The sequence below is a fragment of the Rhinolophus sinicus genome, chromosome X (genome assembly GCF_036562045.2).
Source record: "Rhinolophus sinicus isolate RSC01 chromosome X, ASM3656204v1, whole genome shotgun sequence".
NCBI classification, from domain to species: domain Eukaryota; kingdom Metazoa; phylum Chordata; class Mammalia; order Chiroptera; family Rhinolophidae; genus Rhinolophus; species Rhinolophus sinicus.
The window spans coordinates 4,397,635-4,411,149 of NC_133768.1; the positions used below are offsets into that span (position 1 = coordinate 4,397,635).

Sequence of the window (13,515 nt, forward strand, 5' to 3'; positions counted from 1 at the left end):
TCTCATGCTTGTATGAGAATAAATTTTAATAATGTCTGGTTAATTTCAGACCATCCTGCCCCCTCAATAGAAATAGTTGTGATCGCTCCTAACAACTCAGTTTCTAGATTGTGTGTGTCTGTGTTTGTGTGTGTGTGTGTGATTTGTAAAATTTCCACGGAATGTCCCCTGCAGATACTGAAGTGATTCTCAGCTTGTTGGCACAGACTGCTTTGTTGTGTGTGGACATTTAAGCCACTCAGGCCTTTGTTATGTGATTTGGGTTGAAAAATGATTCATCAGATTCACTATTCCGCTGTTCCCACGTAGGGAATGGTTTAATAAAATAAGCCATTCGTGCTGAGTGGGTGATACCTTTAGGAATGCCACAAATGTAGTAAAATTAGTAATTTAGGAACTAAATTGCTGTTGCGATTCTAGTCACTTTCTTCCAAATGTTGATGTACATACAGTCTCCATGGAAATATGTGTTAGAAGAAATACCAGCTAAAACACCCGCCATCAGTGTCATAATTTCATACATGAGAACTGACTGATTGATTTTTGTCATGACGAGTATATCATAGTATACGATCATATCTGGGTAACTCTTGAGTAATTTGAAGGAAAGGCCATTTCTGCTGACTCTGTTAGGTCTGTTACCGTCAGCTCCTTGTGTAGTCATGTGCTGTGTAATGAGGCTTCAGTCATCAATGCACCACATACAATCTGATGGCCCCATCAGATTATCATGGAGCTGAAAAATCCCTATGGCCTCGTGATGTCATAGCACAAAGCATCCCTCACGTGCCTGTGATGACAATGGTGTAAACCAATGTACCGTGCTGCCGGTCGGATAAAAGCCTAGCACACACCATTATGTACATCGCATAGTCCCTGATCACGATAATACACAACCACGTCACCGGTTTATTTACTATACTTTTATTGATGTTTTAGAGTGTACGCTATCGACTTATAAAAAGCATTTGCTGTGAAACAGTATGAGTGTTGCACCGTTATCTCATGTTTACCGCGTCTGTTGGCCGCCATCATTTTGTCTTGTGCTTCATCTAATTTTGTGTTGTTTTATAAGTTGCGTGTACCCTGAGTGTCCAGTAGGAGAAAGTCTGCAGTAGTGTCTGGTCATGTTCTGGGCTTTCACAGTCACTCACCACTCACTGACTCACACACACCAGCTTCCAGTACAGGCTGGTCATAGTCACAGCCATTATACGAAATTCATTTTCTCCTTTAGGTAATAGCTTTACGTTTTTGGGGGTGGGGGGCTTATCTAAAATCCTTTTTAATTCAGTAGTATAAAGTGCCAGCATTAAACTATATTCCCAATATCCGTATTTTAATCACGAAGGTGGTGAATATCATACTGTTTCAGAAGAACGGGTTTCCAGATTTGCAACTCAATACAGAGAAAGTCAAGGGGAGTATTTTATCTGTCGTTCGTTCCGTAAGGAAAATGTTCCTTCAGTTGGAGCCATCACTTTAAATGTTTATGCAACCTCCATGTAAATATAGTTAAAGAGGCATTTCCTCACCAGCAAATAAAACATGGATTCCTGAGAAAGGCATCAGCATATTCACCGTGGACATAAATTGTTGCCTTCGAGCCATGTGTGCCTTCAGAAGCTGGTCTATTCACTTCTCCTTCCCTGTCTGGGGCATGCAGATGGACATATTTCCAAGGCACCATTCATGAAAACCTTTACCTTGGAATATTGTTGAAGATGCGACGAGTATCTCTGAAAATGCGACCAGTAACTGTCAGCACTTATTAACACAGACCAAATCCACAGAGGAGGTGTAATAGCATTTATTTTTCAATATAAAAATCTGCACAACCAGCACCGTACAATTTACTCCCGTTGAATAGCAACTGATTAAGTGCCTGGAGCCTCCTCAGGATAACTCATGTCTAATGGACGTAGCCCGCAAATTTTAAATTGAACAGCAGACAAAAACCCAGGACCTTCTTAGGGAAGACGATTTATATGCATGATTATTTCACTGTAAAAAGCTTGTTGAAAAATATTTGATATTGAGAGGAGAAAGTTAGTCCAAGTTACACAGAGGATAAAAGATTGATTTCAACGTGGCGAGCAAACAATGCTACTACTGTGTTTCCCCCAAAATAAGACCTAGCCAGACCATCAGCTCTAATACGTCTTTTGGAGCAAAAATTAATGTACGACCCGGTCTTATTTTAATATAAGACAGGGTATAATATGATATAATATAATATAATATAATATAATATAATATAATATAATATAATATAATATAAAGACTGGATCTTATATTAATTTTTGCTTCTAAAGACTCATTAGATCTGATGGTCTGGCTAGGTCTTATTTTCGTGGAAACACGGTATTGGCTGAATGAATAACTTAAATCTCCAAGCCTCATTCTGAGAAAAGAAGAATCTACTTTGAAATCGAACATTCCAACAGATTTCAAGGAATATGCCTGACACACTTGTTTAGATGATTTAAGCTTCTTTTTTCCCCAATAAATTGAATTATTTGGAGAAGCATTACCTGTCACTTTTAGAAAATAGCTAAATGGGTTAGACTTGTTCAGAGACCCATTTGGCATACAAAATCGGAGACATGTGATGGTCCTTTTCAAAGCGATGCTGGCCCTTAACAAGAAATTATCTCGTCTATTTCCTGAGTTCATTCATCTTTATTTGATTAGAAATGTAATTGCTTTCCCCACTAACTCAGGGTAAACTGTTTCTGCGCCTGCTGAAAAAATAAATGAGTGTATGCACCTGCAAGGAGCTGAAGGAACATAGCAGGGAGCAAACTCTGAGTTAGTGGGGGGAAGAGAGAGGACGGGTCACGTGGTCATCACGGCACCCCAGTCACATCCATTTCCCTGTGGCACAAAATCCACCGGAGTCAGCTGGATTAAGACACTCATTTCCCCCCCTCACGCCTTTGTCACTAAAAATATTAATAATAACCAAAATCAAATTTTGATTTTTTTTTTTTTTTTTGCTTTGCCTCTTCACGAAAGGCAATAAAACACCAAGCTTTTGTAATGTACCAAGGCCAATGTCATCCCGTTTTGACGGGCAATTCCGGAGTTAAATTTCACCTTGACTTTATAACGGGACAGGGGGACTGGAGAGGGGCCGGAATGTATATATATATATTTTAATAGAAAGCATTTGCTTCAATGATGTTCTTTGCTTTTCCTTCCTAGCCAATTGCAGTGACACCTGCAGACGTTGTGTTCTAGCCGATGTGTGTGCTTTGGAGCGACCTTCATCCTGGAAGTAAGTATACACATATTTTGGGTGAGCCAGAATGACCCCACCTCCATAACTTCTCCATCTCAGCACGTTCCATTTCGTTGACCTCTGCCGAGTTCACTGGCATTCCTAAATCATGTTTCTTAGTAGCCAGTGGCTGTGCTGTGTGAATATCAGATTAAAGTCATTTCTCTTCCGTCCGTCTTAGAAAGAAGACTTAGAAAGAGTCTTAGAAAGAAGTGGCTCACCCTCAGTTGCTCTTGCCAACCCCTACGCACAGTCGGGTAAGCGACTGCACCCAAAGAGAAGGGTACTGGGCAAGCTCAGGCTGACTCACCGCGGCTTCCCTCCAGAACAGCTAGCACAGCAGAGCGCATTTCAGACCTGTATGTTTTATCCTCCGTGGCACAGCCCATTCATCATCCCGAAAGAAATTTGGCCCCCTCCGAGCATGCACAAGAAAAAGGCAGTGAGGGCTCGATCCTCAGGCCCTGATTAGCTGGCACCCATAAGTAACTCCCGCTGCAGAATCAAAGCACCATTTGTCAGCACAGAGAATCCATTAGTCTGTTATTTGTGGTTCAATATATTCTTTCTAAGAGTGTTTCTCTGCAATTGGGTTGTAAGTCTTGGCCATGCTTTGTAGATAAGTAGATTCTGCAGCATTTGACATCTTGGTAAGATGCCTTTTTATGACTGATACGACAGAAAAAGAGGGGAACGAACCTATGTGTGTCTTTGGACCTCCTGTAAACATTTCCAATACCACATGCTGTGCACAAACTTGCTCAGTTTTTCTAAGTCCCCAACAGGCAGCTTTATCACAGAGACAAAGAGTTGTGCTTCTGCACACGAGTGGACTGAGAGACAACCCCCAAATGTCAGCCATATTGTCTTTGCAGGAGAGCTCCAAAGAGGGTGACGAAAGGGACAATGGGAGCCATGACATTTTGACTTTGATATAGGACAAGCTGGGTCCTTTGTTCAAGGAGCTGATCACAGACGTGAGGCAGCATCAGAGAAACGCAAAGCAGCTTTACGTCCCAGAGCTGCCCCAGCCAAGCAGGGGAGGCCACAGGTAAGGCACAATGTGTGAGAGCTACCCCAACTCTTGGTGCCTCTGTCTTGACTGAAAAAAGGAATATGGTTGCTGTTTCACATCTGTTCCCAACCCCCACATCATGACCAGACGGCTACCATGCGAGGGAGCCAGAAAGACATGGGTAAGGAAGTTCTGGGAAAAACAATTTAGTCTAACCAGGTGGACACATTATAAAAATCACAAGACTGAAATATCCTCCTTCTATGAGTAATTTGATGTTAGCCAACGTCTTCAAAACCTGTCCCTTTCTTTGAAGGATTGACTTCACATGCGTATTCTGTATGTAGCAGAATGATGGCAGTTGTAAACTGGACTTAATCACTGAAACAAACAAAAAAAAAATTGTTATGTCCGGAATTCAACTTGCAGGTGAGGTTCTCTTTCCAATATTGATGTGGGAAATGGTTGTTCTACATCGATTTTCTGTGACAGCAGCTTCTGATGACCCCAAGGATGTATGTCAGTGCCCAGAAATGCTAGGCAGTCGTGGGAAGACAAGAGACAGGTCCTGAAAAAGCTCAGTCCCACCTCATCCTTCAATACCCAGCTCTCATACCTCTGTCAGTGTCTCTGGGAAGCAGAGTTGACTACTCCTGCCTGTCACCATAATGTCACCTTATTCGTAGCTACACAATCATCTAGAGCAGGGTTGCCACTGGTTCTGCCAAGGGGCAGCTGGTACAAATGCTCCCCATGTGCTCTCTGTCTCAGACACTTGGGGCAGCATCAGTAGCCTGAAAGCAGCCACAGGCAGCGTGTAAACAATCACTGTGACTCTATTACAATTAAATGTTATTTACAGGCACTGATAGTTGAGTTTCATATAATTTTGATGGACTCCTGTGTAGACCATTTTTGGGTTTACAGCAAAACTGAATGGAAGGTACACATTTCCCATACACCCTCCTGCCCCCCCACCCCCACAGGTGCAGCCTCCCCGGCTATCAGCATCCCACCAGAGTGGGACGTTTGTCACATGTAACGAACCTACACTGGCACATCATTATCAGCCAAGGTCCACAGTTGACATTAGGGTTCACTCTTGGTGTTGTACGTTCTGTGGGTTCGGGCAAATGGATAACGTGTACGTGTGGTTATGGTATCACACAGAGTAGTTTCACAGCCCTCAGCATCCTCTGTGCTCTGTTTCTTCATCTCTCCATCCTCCAACCCCCTGGCAACCCCTGATCCTGTTACTGTCTCCATAGTTTTGCCTTTTCCGGAATGTCCTGGAGTTGGAATCTTACAGTACGTAGCCTTTTCAGATGGGCGTCTTTCACTTAGCAGTATGCATTTAAGGTTCCTCCCTGTCTTTTCATCGCTGGCTCATTTCTTTGCTGAACAATATTTCATTGTCTGGGTAGACCATAGTTTATCCATTTACCCGCTGAAGGACGTCTTGGTTCCTTCCAACTTTTGGCAGTGATGAAGAAAGCTGCTGCAAACATCCACGTGCTGGTTTGCACACCCTGACTGCACCCTTGGGTTTGTGACGTGCAGCTGGTGCAGGTCCCCAGGCCGCATTCCCCCCTCTCCCAGGCGCTGTGCTCTCAGTCACCTGCTGCTGATATTCCTGAACCCTACTCTGCTCCAGGCCTTCCTTCTGTGCCCTGCTAGTCAGGCAGCTGGGTCTGCCCCTGCACGGTGCTCCCAGGTGGGGAGCGTCTAGCCCTCCATCTTAGCTCTCACCTCCATGCCTTGGTCAACTGCCAAGAACGAGACCATCCAGCCCTGAGCTAGGATCCCATCCACGTGTTGATACAGTGGGGTTTGCGGTTCTGGATGCAGGGGTTCATGTTTATACTATCCATGCATATTTTCTCCGAACGTTGTCTCAGCTGGCGATCACCTGGTATACTGGGTTGAGTTGTGTCCCTCAGATGTTCCAGTCCTAACTTCTGCAACCTGTGAATATGTCCTTTTTTGGAAGCAGGGTCTTTGCAGATGTAATGATGGTGAAGTCGTACAGATTGGTGGTGAGAAGGGGGGTCCTTAATCTAAGGACTGGTGTCTCCATAAGAGATGTTAGAGGGAGAATTTGATAGAGACACGTTTGGTAAGAGATTGGCAACACTCATGCTTCCTCTGTGTGCCCCCAAAGTGTGCATTTCAGCATTAGTCAGTGTTACTAAGCAGCAGAGTTATGTACCGGGTTCAGCGTTGGGGTCTTGACTCAGAACCCCTCAGCACTTCCGCCAGCCGCCTCTCCCTCCTCAGAAGGAGGTGGACCCTCCCGATGTCTCATCTGTGTGCTGTAAGGTGGAGGTATACTTTGTGTCTGCCTCATAATGTTGGGAAGATTAGACATCTGGCAAGTATCAGAAACATAATAGCCATTATGATTATCATCATCGTTGGGAGGGTAGTCATACAAATCATCGTAATTATTCTTCTCAAGGAATAATTGTTTTCCGTGTGCTGTGTGCAGCACATGTGCCATATCTGTGGAGACAGGAACAGTCCAGGATTTAGTCTTCATTGAAAATCATAATCAAGGTCCACAGAACCTCCATGTGGACCTCACGGAAGGCAAAGCCAGCCTTACCTGTTTGTTCACGTGTGGTACACGGCAGCTTTCTCAGTAGGACCGCGGAGGTGAGTAGTCACAACCGAAATCAGATGGCCCGCAAAGCCTAAAATATTCACAGTCTGGTGCTCTCCAGGGAATGTGCACCCACCTCAGCTGTGGATCCCTGAGTGTTGTAAGCACAATGACCACCAACCCCTACTGTTGATCACATATGTTCTGAGCATAACGACCGCCGATCTCTCCTATTGATTATTGAATGTCCTGAGCATGAGGCGTAGGTGCTTTATACACATTGTCTTTAGCGTTTCTGTCTACCTGATTGACAGGTGTTTGTATTTGTAGTTTGACCAGAATAGTTCAATGATTTGCTGCACACCAGAGCAACAGAGAGGCAGTTGTGTTATGATTTGATGTCCTGGATCCTCATTTTGAAGCTTTGGTCTTGTGCGCCTCTGAGCACAGAAGGTCAACGTGGTTGGGCTTCAATCTGTAGAGTCAGGGAACCCTTGGTGTTGGTTGGATACATTTCAGGGCTTCACAGAATTTGGAGGTGGTGAGGTGCTTTGATGCTATCATTGTCTAATAAATGGACACAGCAGAACACGAATGAACCAGGTCTCCCATTCAAACGGAGCAGAAGACCCTTATACACCAGTTCCGTACACATAGGGCTTGAAATATGCCCGTACATTTGGACGATACTTTATAAATACCAACAGCCCATTTAACCAGACCTCCAGTACATGTATTTACCGGGCCATGCGCTGCCAGCACTACACAGATCAATAAAACCAGTCTCTCCTCCAGAGCTTTAGCTTCTTTCTGTACAAGTAATTCTAATTTCTAGGTCCATAAATTAGCAGCAGGACTTATACAAAGATGTCATTTGCTTCAGAGAGCTGTCCAACTTTAAAAATTGGTCTAAAACCTCTGTTGGGTATGCGAATTGAAACAAAATGTATTTAAGCATTTAGTGGTGTCCATAAATAAATGAAATGAAGGACTTTTATGGCGGTTCACAGCTCTTGGCTGCCTAGTAAAATGCATAAAACCCCAAGGATGTGCTAATGAACTCTGAATGGAAGTTTTTTTCTCTTAATCAAAAGCAGTGGTTGTGTCTTTATCAGAAGGTAATTTTTACAGCCCCCCTTCCCGTCCCCCTCACCCATTCATACTTGAACTTCGTTTTTAAAGGAAGCTCAAGTCTGAAAACCCTTGGAAACCACGAGTATGGGTGTCCACTGGGTGTAATCCAGCATCAACACTAAAAGTCGGCATTACATTTCTGGAAATCTGTCAGTACGTCGAACCAAATGCGTGGGGCAGACAGATATTTCTTCTGGCAATTACATTTTCCTTGTTGGTTGACTTCCTTAGTATACATGGTAGATTTTATTTCTTTAGTCCTGTGTTTAATAGATAATTATTCTTTTGTAGAAATTAATCATCGTAAATATTAACTTAATAAGAAGTCAATATCAAGCTTGTAATACCCTTAATCAGGTTACCTAATCTTGAGGGAATCACATCATGAAAAAAGCCGTAATGTTTCTGTCTAGACTCATGCTGCCCAACGGGACTTCCTGTGGTGATGGAAACATTCTCCTGCCCAGTAGCAAAGCCACTAGCCCCATGTGGTGATGGGAGACCTGAAAGGTGGCTAGTACGTCTAGGAATTGAGTTGTAAGTTTTGTGTAATTATAGTTAATCCCAATTTTAGCTTAAGCCGTTCTCCATGTAACTGATGCTGCTGTGTTGGGCTCATGGATCTCTCCCCCAGATGGTATTCACTTGAATAATAAGGTGAAGCTTATGTTATTTACAAGTAAAAATACTGTTGTTTCCCCCTGAACTTACACATAAGAGGCCAAGCCAGCTAGCACCGTGGTTTCAGCCTTTCCTGACTGTTAGCCAAGAACCCAGTTAAACTGCCTGGAGTTCTCATCTACAGAACCATAAGATAAGAAATGGGATTTGCTTTAAGCCCTGACGTTTGGGATGATCTGTTACAGCATCCATAGAAATCAAGCATACGCCTAATATAATCCTTATACTTCGATAATCGTCATGACACCTGGTCCGCACAGTTTATGGAGCCCTGAAATTAACTCATTCGTGGGCAAACTCTTGAGGGAAATGAGACTCTCCTCCTTGTCCTCTGAGCAGATGGGAAGGTGACCAGAAGCCAGCCTACAGAGAAGATGCAAAGGTACTTACAATGATTTCGTGCAATAAGCACCTCTTCTGTATAAAATACTACGTGTGCCAAGGACCTCACTGAGAAGGACCTAAGGTGACTCCTCAGAGACTTCCCCACACTTGATTTACCCACACAGCCTTCATGGTCCAGTGTGTTGTAAATCTCTTCAATTCTCAAAGGTCTAAGGCTTCAGAGGCAATAGCCTTTATTCTTGGCATTGTCACTGTAAGTCATTGTATTAGTTACAGCAAATTATCTGCAACTCTACTGAGGGAGTGTTGATTTTATTTCCCCCTGGGGTCTTCGTGTGGCTTCCTCGGCAATTCTCTCCTGCCTGTTTAGGCTTAGTGCATTACCACACCGTAAATATTATATGTAATTGTATCTTTCTACCGTTGTTATCAACGTTGTTTATCCATAAAACAACATGTGACCCTTTGGTTCATTATGCAACCACTAAAGATATAATAATTATGCACCTATTACAACCAACATCAAACAACATGGTTTGTCACCCACCTGTTATCTAATTTATAATAACACTTCATTCTACAAATATTGATTTAGTGACTCCCTCCCGTATCTTGGGAACCACTGAAAATCTATATGGAAATAAAGACAAAGGAGCTACAGTCTGGTTGGGGAGATAGGCATACAAAAGGGGCAATGTGTACTACGTGGGTGGCCCCCAACCTGGTGACATTGCAGAGCGTGGGGCAAATGCCGCCTGCAGAGAACCAGCAAAGGTGCCTTGGGAAGGGGACTCTGCTCTTGAAGATTTCATTAGAGATTCCCAGGAACATCCCAGGAGAAAAAAAACAACCCAGGTTGAGAGAACAGCAAATAATAATGCACGGTCTAAAAACATATAGCATGGCTTGAGGTCTCATACTGTGTTTCCCCGAAAATAAGACCTAGCCGGACAATCAACTCTAACGCATCTTTTGGAGCAAAAATTAATATAAGACCCGGTATTATATTATATTATATTATATTATATTATATTATATTATATTATATTATATTATATTTATTATATTATATTGTATTTATTATATTATATTATATTATACCCAGTCTTATACTAAAATAAGACTGGATCTTTTATTAATTTTTGCTCCAGAAGACACGTTAAAGCTGATTGTCTGGCTGGGTCTTATTTTTGGAGCAACACAGCCGCTCTAGAAGAGCTGAACAATTGGCAGTGAGGTGCAACCACTGTCTCAACCCACTTTCTGGCTCATAAGAGAGGCTATGAATCTGAATTTCTTCTTTTCCATCTGATGTGGCTTAATTGTCCTCAGTGACATACTCCAGCTGGGTTCTGGCCTCTGCTAGCATTCCATTGATGGCTTCCTTTTGTCTTTAGCGTGTCCCTGGACATGGCTTCATATTACTGTCCCCAAGAGTCGCGTCCCTTGTTTATTCACTGAGACACTCATCTTAGTATTGTCGTGATGGGACCTCACAGATGGAGGTAAGCTTTAATCAGCTGACCTGAAGGTGGGATAGCTTGCATTATGCAGGTGATCCCAAGGTAATCACGTGAGCCCTTAAAAAGTAGAAGAGGCACTCGGGGAGATGTGTGGGAGACGGAGGTAGAGGAAGGATGAGACAGAGATGCAGAGCGTGAGATGGACTGGCCCTACCATGGCTGGCATCAAAGGGAACCACAGACAAGGGAATGGGATCACCCCTAAAGCCAAGAACCCTGTAGGGAAATGGGATCTCCAGTCCTACAACCATTTCCTTCCAACTGCCCGAATGGGTCTGGATCCGGACACTCTTTGTGAGCTCCCAGAAGAGCACACAGCCCTATCTCCACTTTGATTTCATTCTTGTGACACTCAATGAGGAGAACCAGCTGACCAGCTGAGCTGCGCAGTGCCAGGACATCTCATCCACAGGTACTGCCAGCTAATAAAGGATTGTCATGTCAAGTTTCCTGCGTGGTATCAATGGGTTAGGCGGCACAGAAACGGAACACCCCATCTCCATGAGATCCCTGGTGACATTGAATGAAAGAGGTTTCCCATGTCAGCACAACACCAAGCAGAGAAATGCCAGGCAGGTGCGGTATTTTGATACTTGACCTCCCTTTGTAACACGAGGAATCTCAGAGCAGTTCAATCACCTTGAGTGTGACGTTATGCTTGTGCCGACACGTGCCTTGCTCTCTCATCGCAATGACACCCAACTGATGTGAACGTTGCCACGCCCTCAGCTCTGGGATGGCTCTGTGTCTACACCTGTCACCTGCACAGGTGCAGACTGTGTTCATACTCTAAGTGCAAACCAAAGGGGATGCAGGTAATACCAGCCTCCCATCACTGGTCATGCGTCTTTCAGAGATAACGGCATGCAAACTCTCCTTTCGGAAAGATCAATTTAAAGGACCAGCTACATAACAAGGATCTGATGGGTGTGGTGCCCGTGCAATCAGAAGACTGGAAATATAATTGGAGCTGGATTGGGGAGGTCCCTGGAGATAAAGAATGAGAAACTGAGGAAGAGCCGTCAGCACACAGGTGATTCGATGAAGCATGTGTGGTTATGGAAGGTAAGATGGGCTGTATGCGGCAAGCTTGAAAGTGAGAGGACGATTTAGGAGTCCAGCGTCTGACTTTAGAAATCACACAGACACAACCTGAGTGCTGGGAGTCAAAGCAGAAGGAAGACGGAATCTCAAATGGGAGAAAACTCGTTCGGTTTTGAATCTACCGGCGGCATGCTTTATTTCAAGTTATGTGTGTGGAGAAGGCAGGATTCAGAGATTTTGCGAAATTCTGAACAACGAGAAACATCACACAGAAATGTGGTGCGTGTGTAGAGAGAGATTCAGGGGGTGGGTAATTCACGTGGTCCAATTAAACATGACTAGTGGCTTCGTTCTAATTTTGTGAGTCAGTCCACTTTCTATAGCAAAATGCCACAGCTACATACAATGAGGAAGAATGCAATTACTGATCGCAGAGAATCGTGTTGTGTAAGATTTTCTGGTATCATACACTTCATGGTCAAATGGTATATACCTGAGAGGTGAACTAAAAAATATATACAGGTATGTAATATATTTATATACACTTATTATATATGTATATATATATATATATATATATATATATATATATATATATATATATATATATATATGTGTGTGTGTGTAATTTCATCTCTGAGGAATATATCCTTGGCCATATAATGTATATAGAACTGGCATTTGAAAACCAGGTTAGCACACCAGAAGCAGACTCATTTTAAAGACAGAGAAACTGAAATTCAGTTTCTTAACATTAAACGGTGAAGGAACTCCTTAGAACAGCGTGCTTCCAGCTTGTTTCCGAGAACTCTCGTTTTACGAAGATATTTCCGGTGTCTTCAAAGCATTTTATTCAAATTTCTGAGAGCTCATGTTGAAATAAGACTGCACCTGCCACCTATTATTCAAACATCGAACTTTACGTTTGTCAAAAACAAAAAACCCCTATCACTTTTCACTGACTGGTTTTATCAAGCAGCCGTTGTAAATTGAAGCTAAAAAAGAAATACGTTGACACAACACTGTATGTACTACTTTACGTATTGGGCATATGCAGATGGATTCATGTGGCAGCACGTACCAAATCAGTGAAGACACACCAGGGAGAAATGCAGCTCTCCCTGGGCAGACCTGCTCTGGTTCTCGTGTGAAATGATCCTACACCATAAATGGTGGTGTTCAGCTCTGCGTGGGGTGGTTGTTACAGCGTGGGTTACCCCAGTCCCCACAAAGCAGTGGCTGTTTATGCCCTGCCATAAACACCTTTTATAATCCTTGCAGGTGTATTTCTGTCGCAGGTGTTAGCATACCAGACTATTGGCTGCAAAAAAAAAAAAAAAAAAAATCAGGGTCTGAGCAATGTCACCAATGCCTACTTCCAGTGTTCCACTTACATTGTCTCAATGCCTGCTTTCAACAATTTTTTTTGGTAACAACTTTATCAAAATAAAAGTCACAAATCATACAAGTCACCCATGCGTTCAAACTGTGCTACCTAAGGCTTTTTAGAATATATATGGACTTGTGTATCCACCATTGCAATCCATGTTAGAATATTTCCATCGCCCCCAAAGAGAAACGTTGTTCTTCCTGTGTCTTTTCCCAAATCTCCCTCATGCACCCCCAACCCTAGGCCACTACCGACCAACTTTCTGTGGCTACAATTTGCCACTTCTGGACATCTCACGTAAATGGATCCGTGCCCTGTGTGGCCTTTTGTGACTGGCTTCTTTCACTTGGAATCACGTTTTCACAGTCCGTCCATGGCTGTGAATACCGTGTGTTGCTCCTTCGTTCCTTCTTACGACCAAATCATACTCCATCATGTAGACACACTGTGTTGCTTATCTGTTCATCAGTTGATTTCTCTGCTCGCAGGAATAAGCCA

At 43.3% G+C, this 13,515-nt stretch overlaps 1 protein-coding gene across 3 annotated transcripts in view; it reads left to right on the top strand.

Annotated features, from left to right (window-relative positions):
- The window catches only part of PUDP (pseudouridine 5'-phosphatase), a 485,786-nt gene that overhangs the window by 358,877 nt on the left and 113,394 nt on the right, over positions 1–13,515 (top strand). For 2 of the 3 annotated variants that reach the window (XR_012493488.1, XR_012493490.1), the window contains exons 6-7: positions 3,208–3,280; positions 4,159–4,334. The gene's annotated coding sequence lies outside the window, so the exon portion shown is untranslated. The remainder of the gene's footprint in view (positions 1–3,207; positions 3,281–4,158; positions 4,335–13,515) is intronic. The other variant, XR_012493489.1, reaches the window with a different exon arrangement.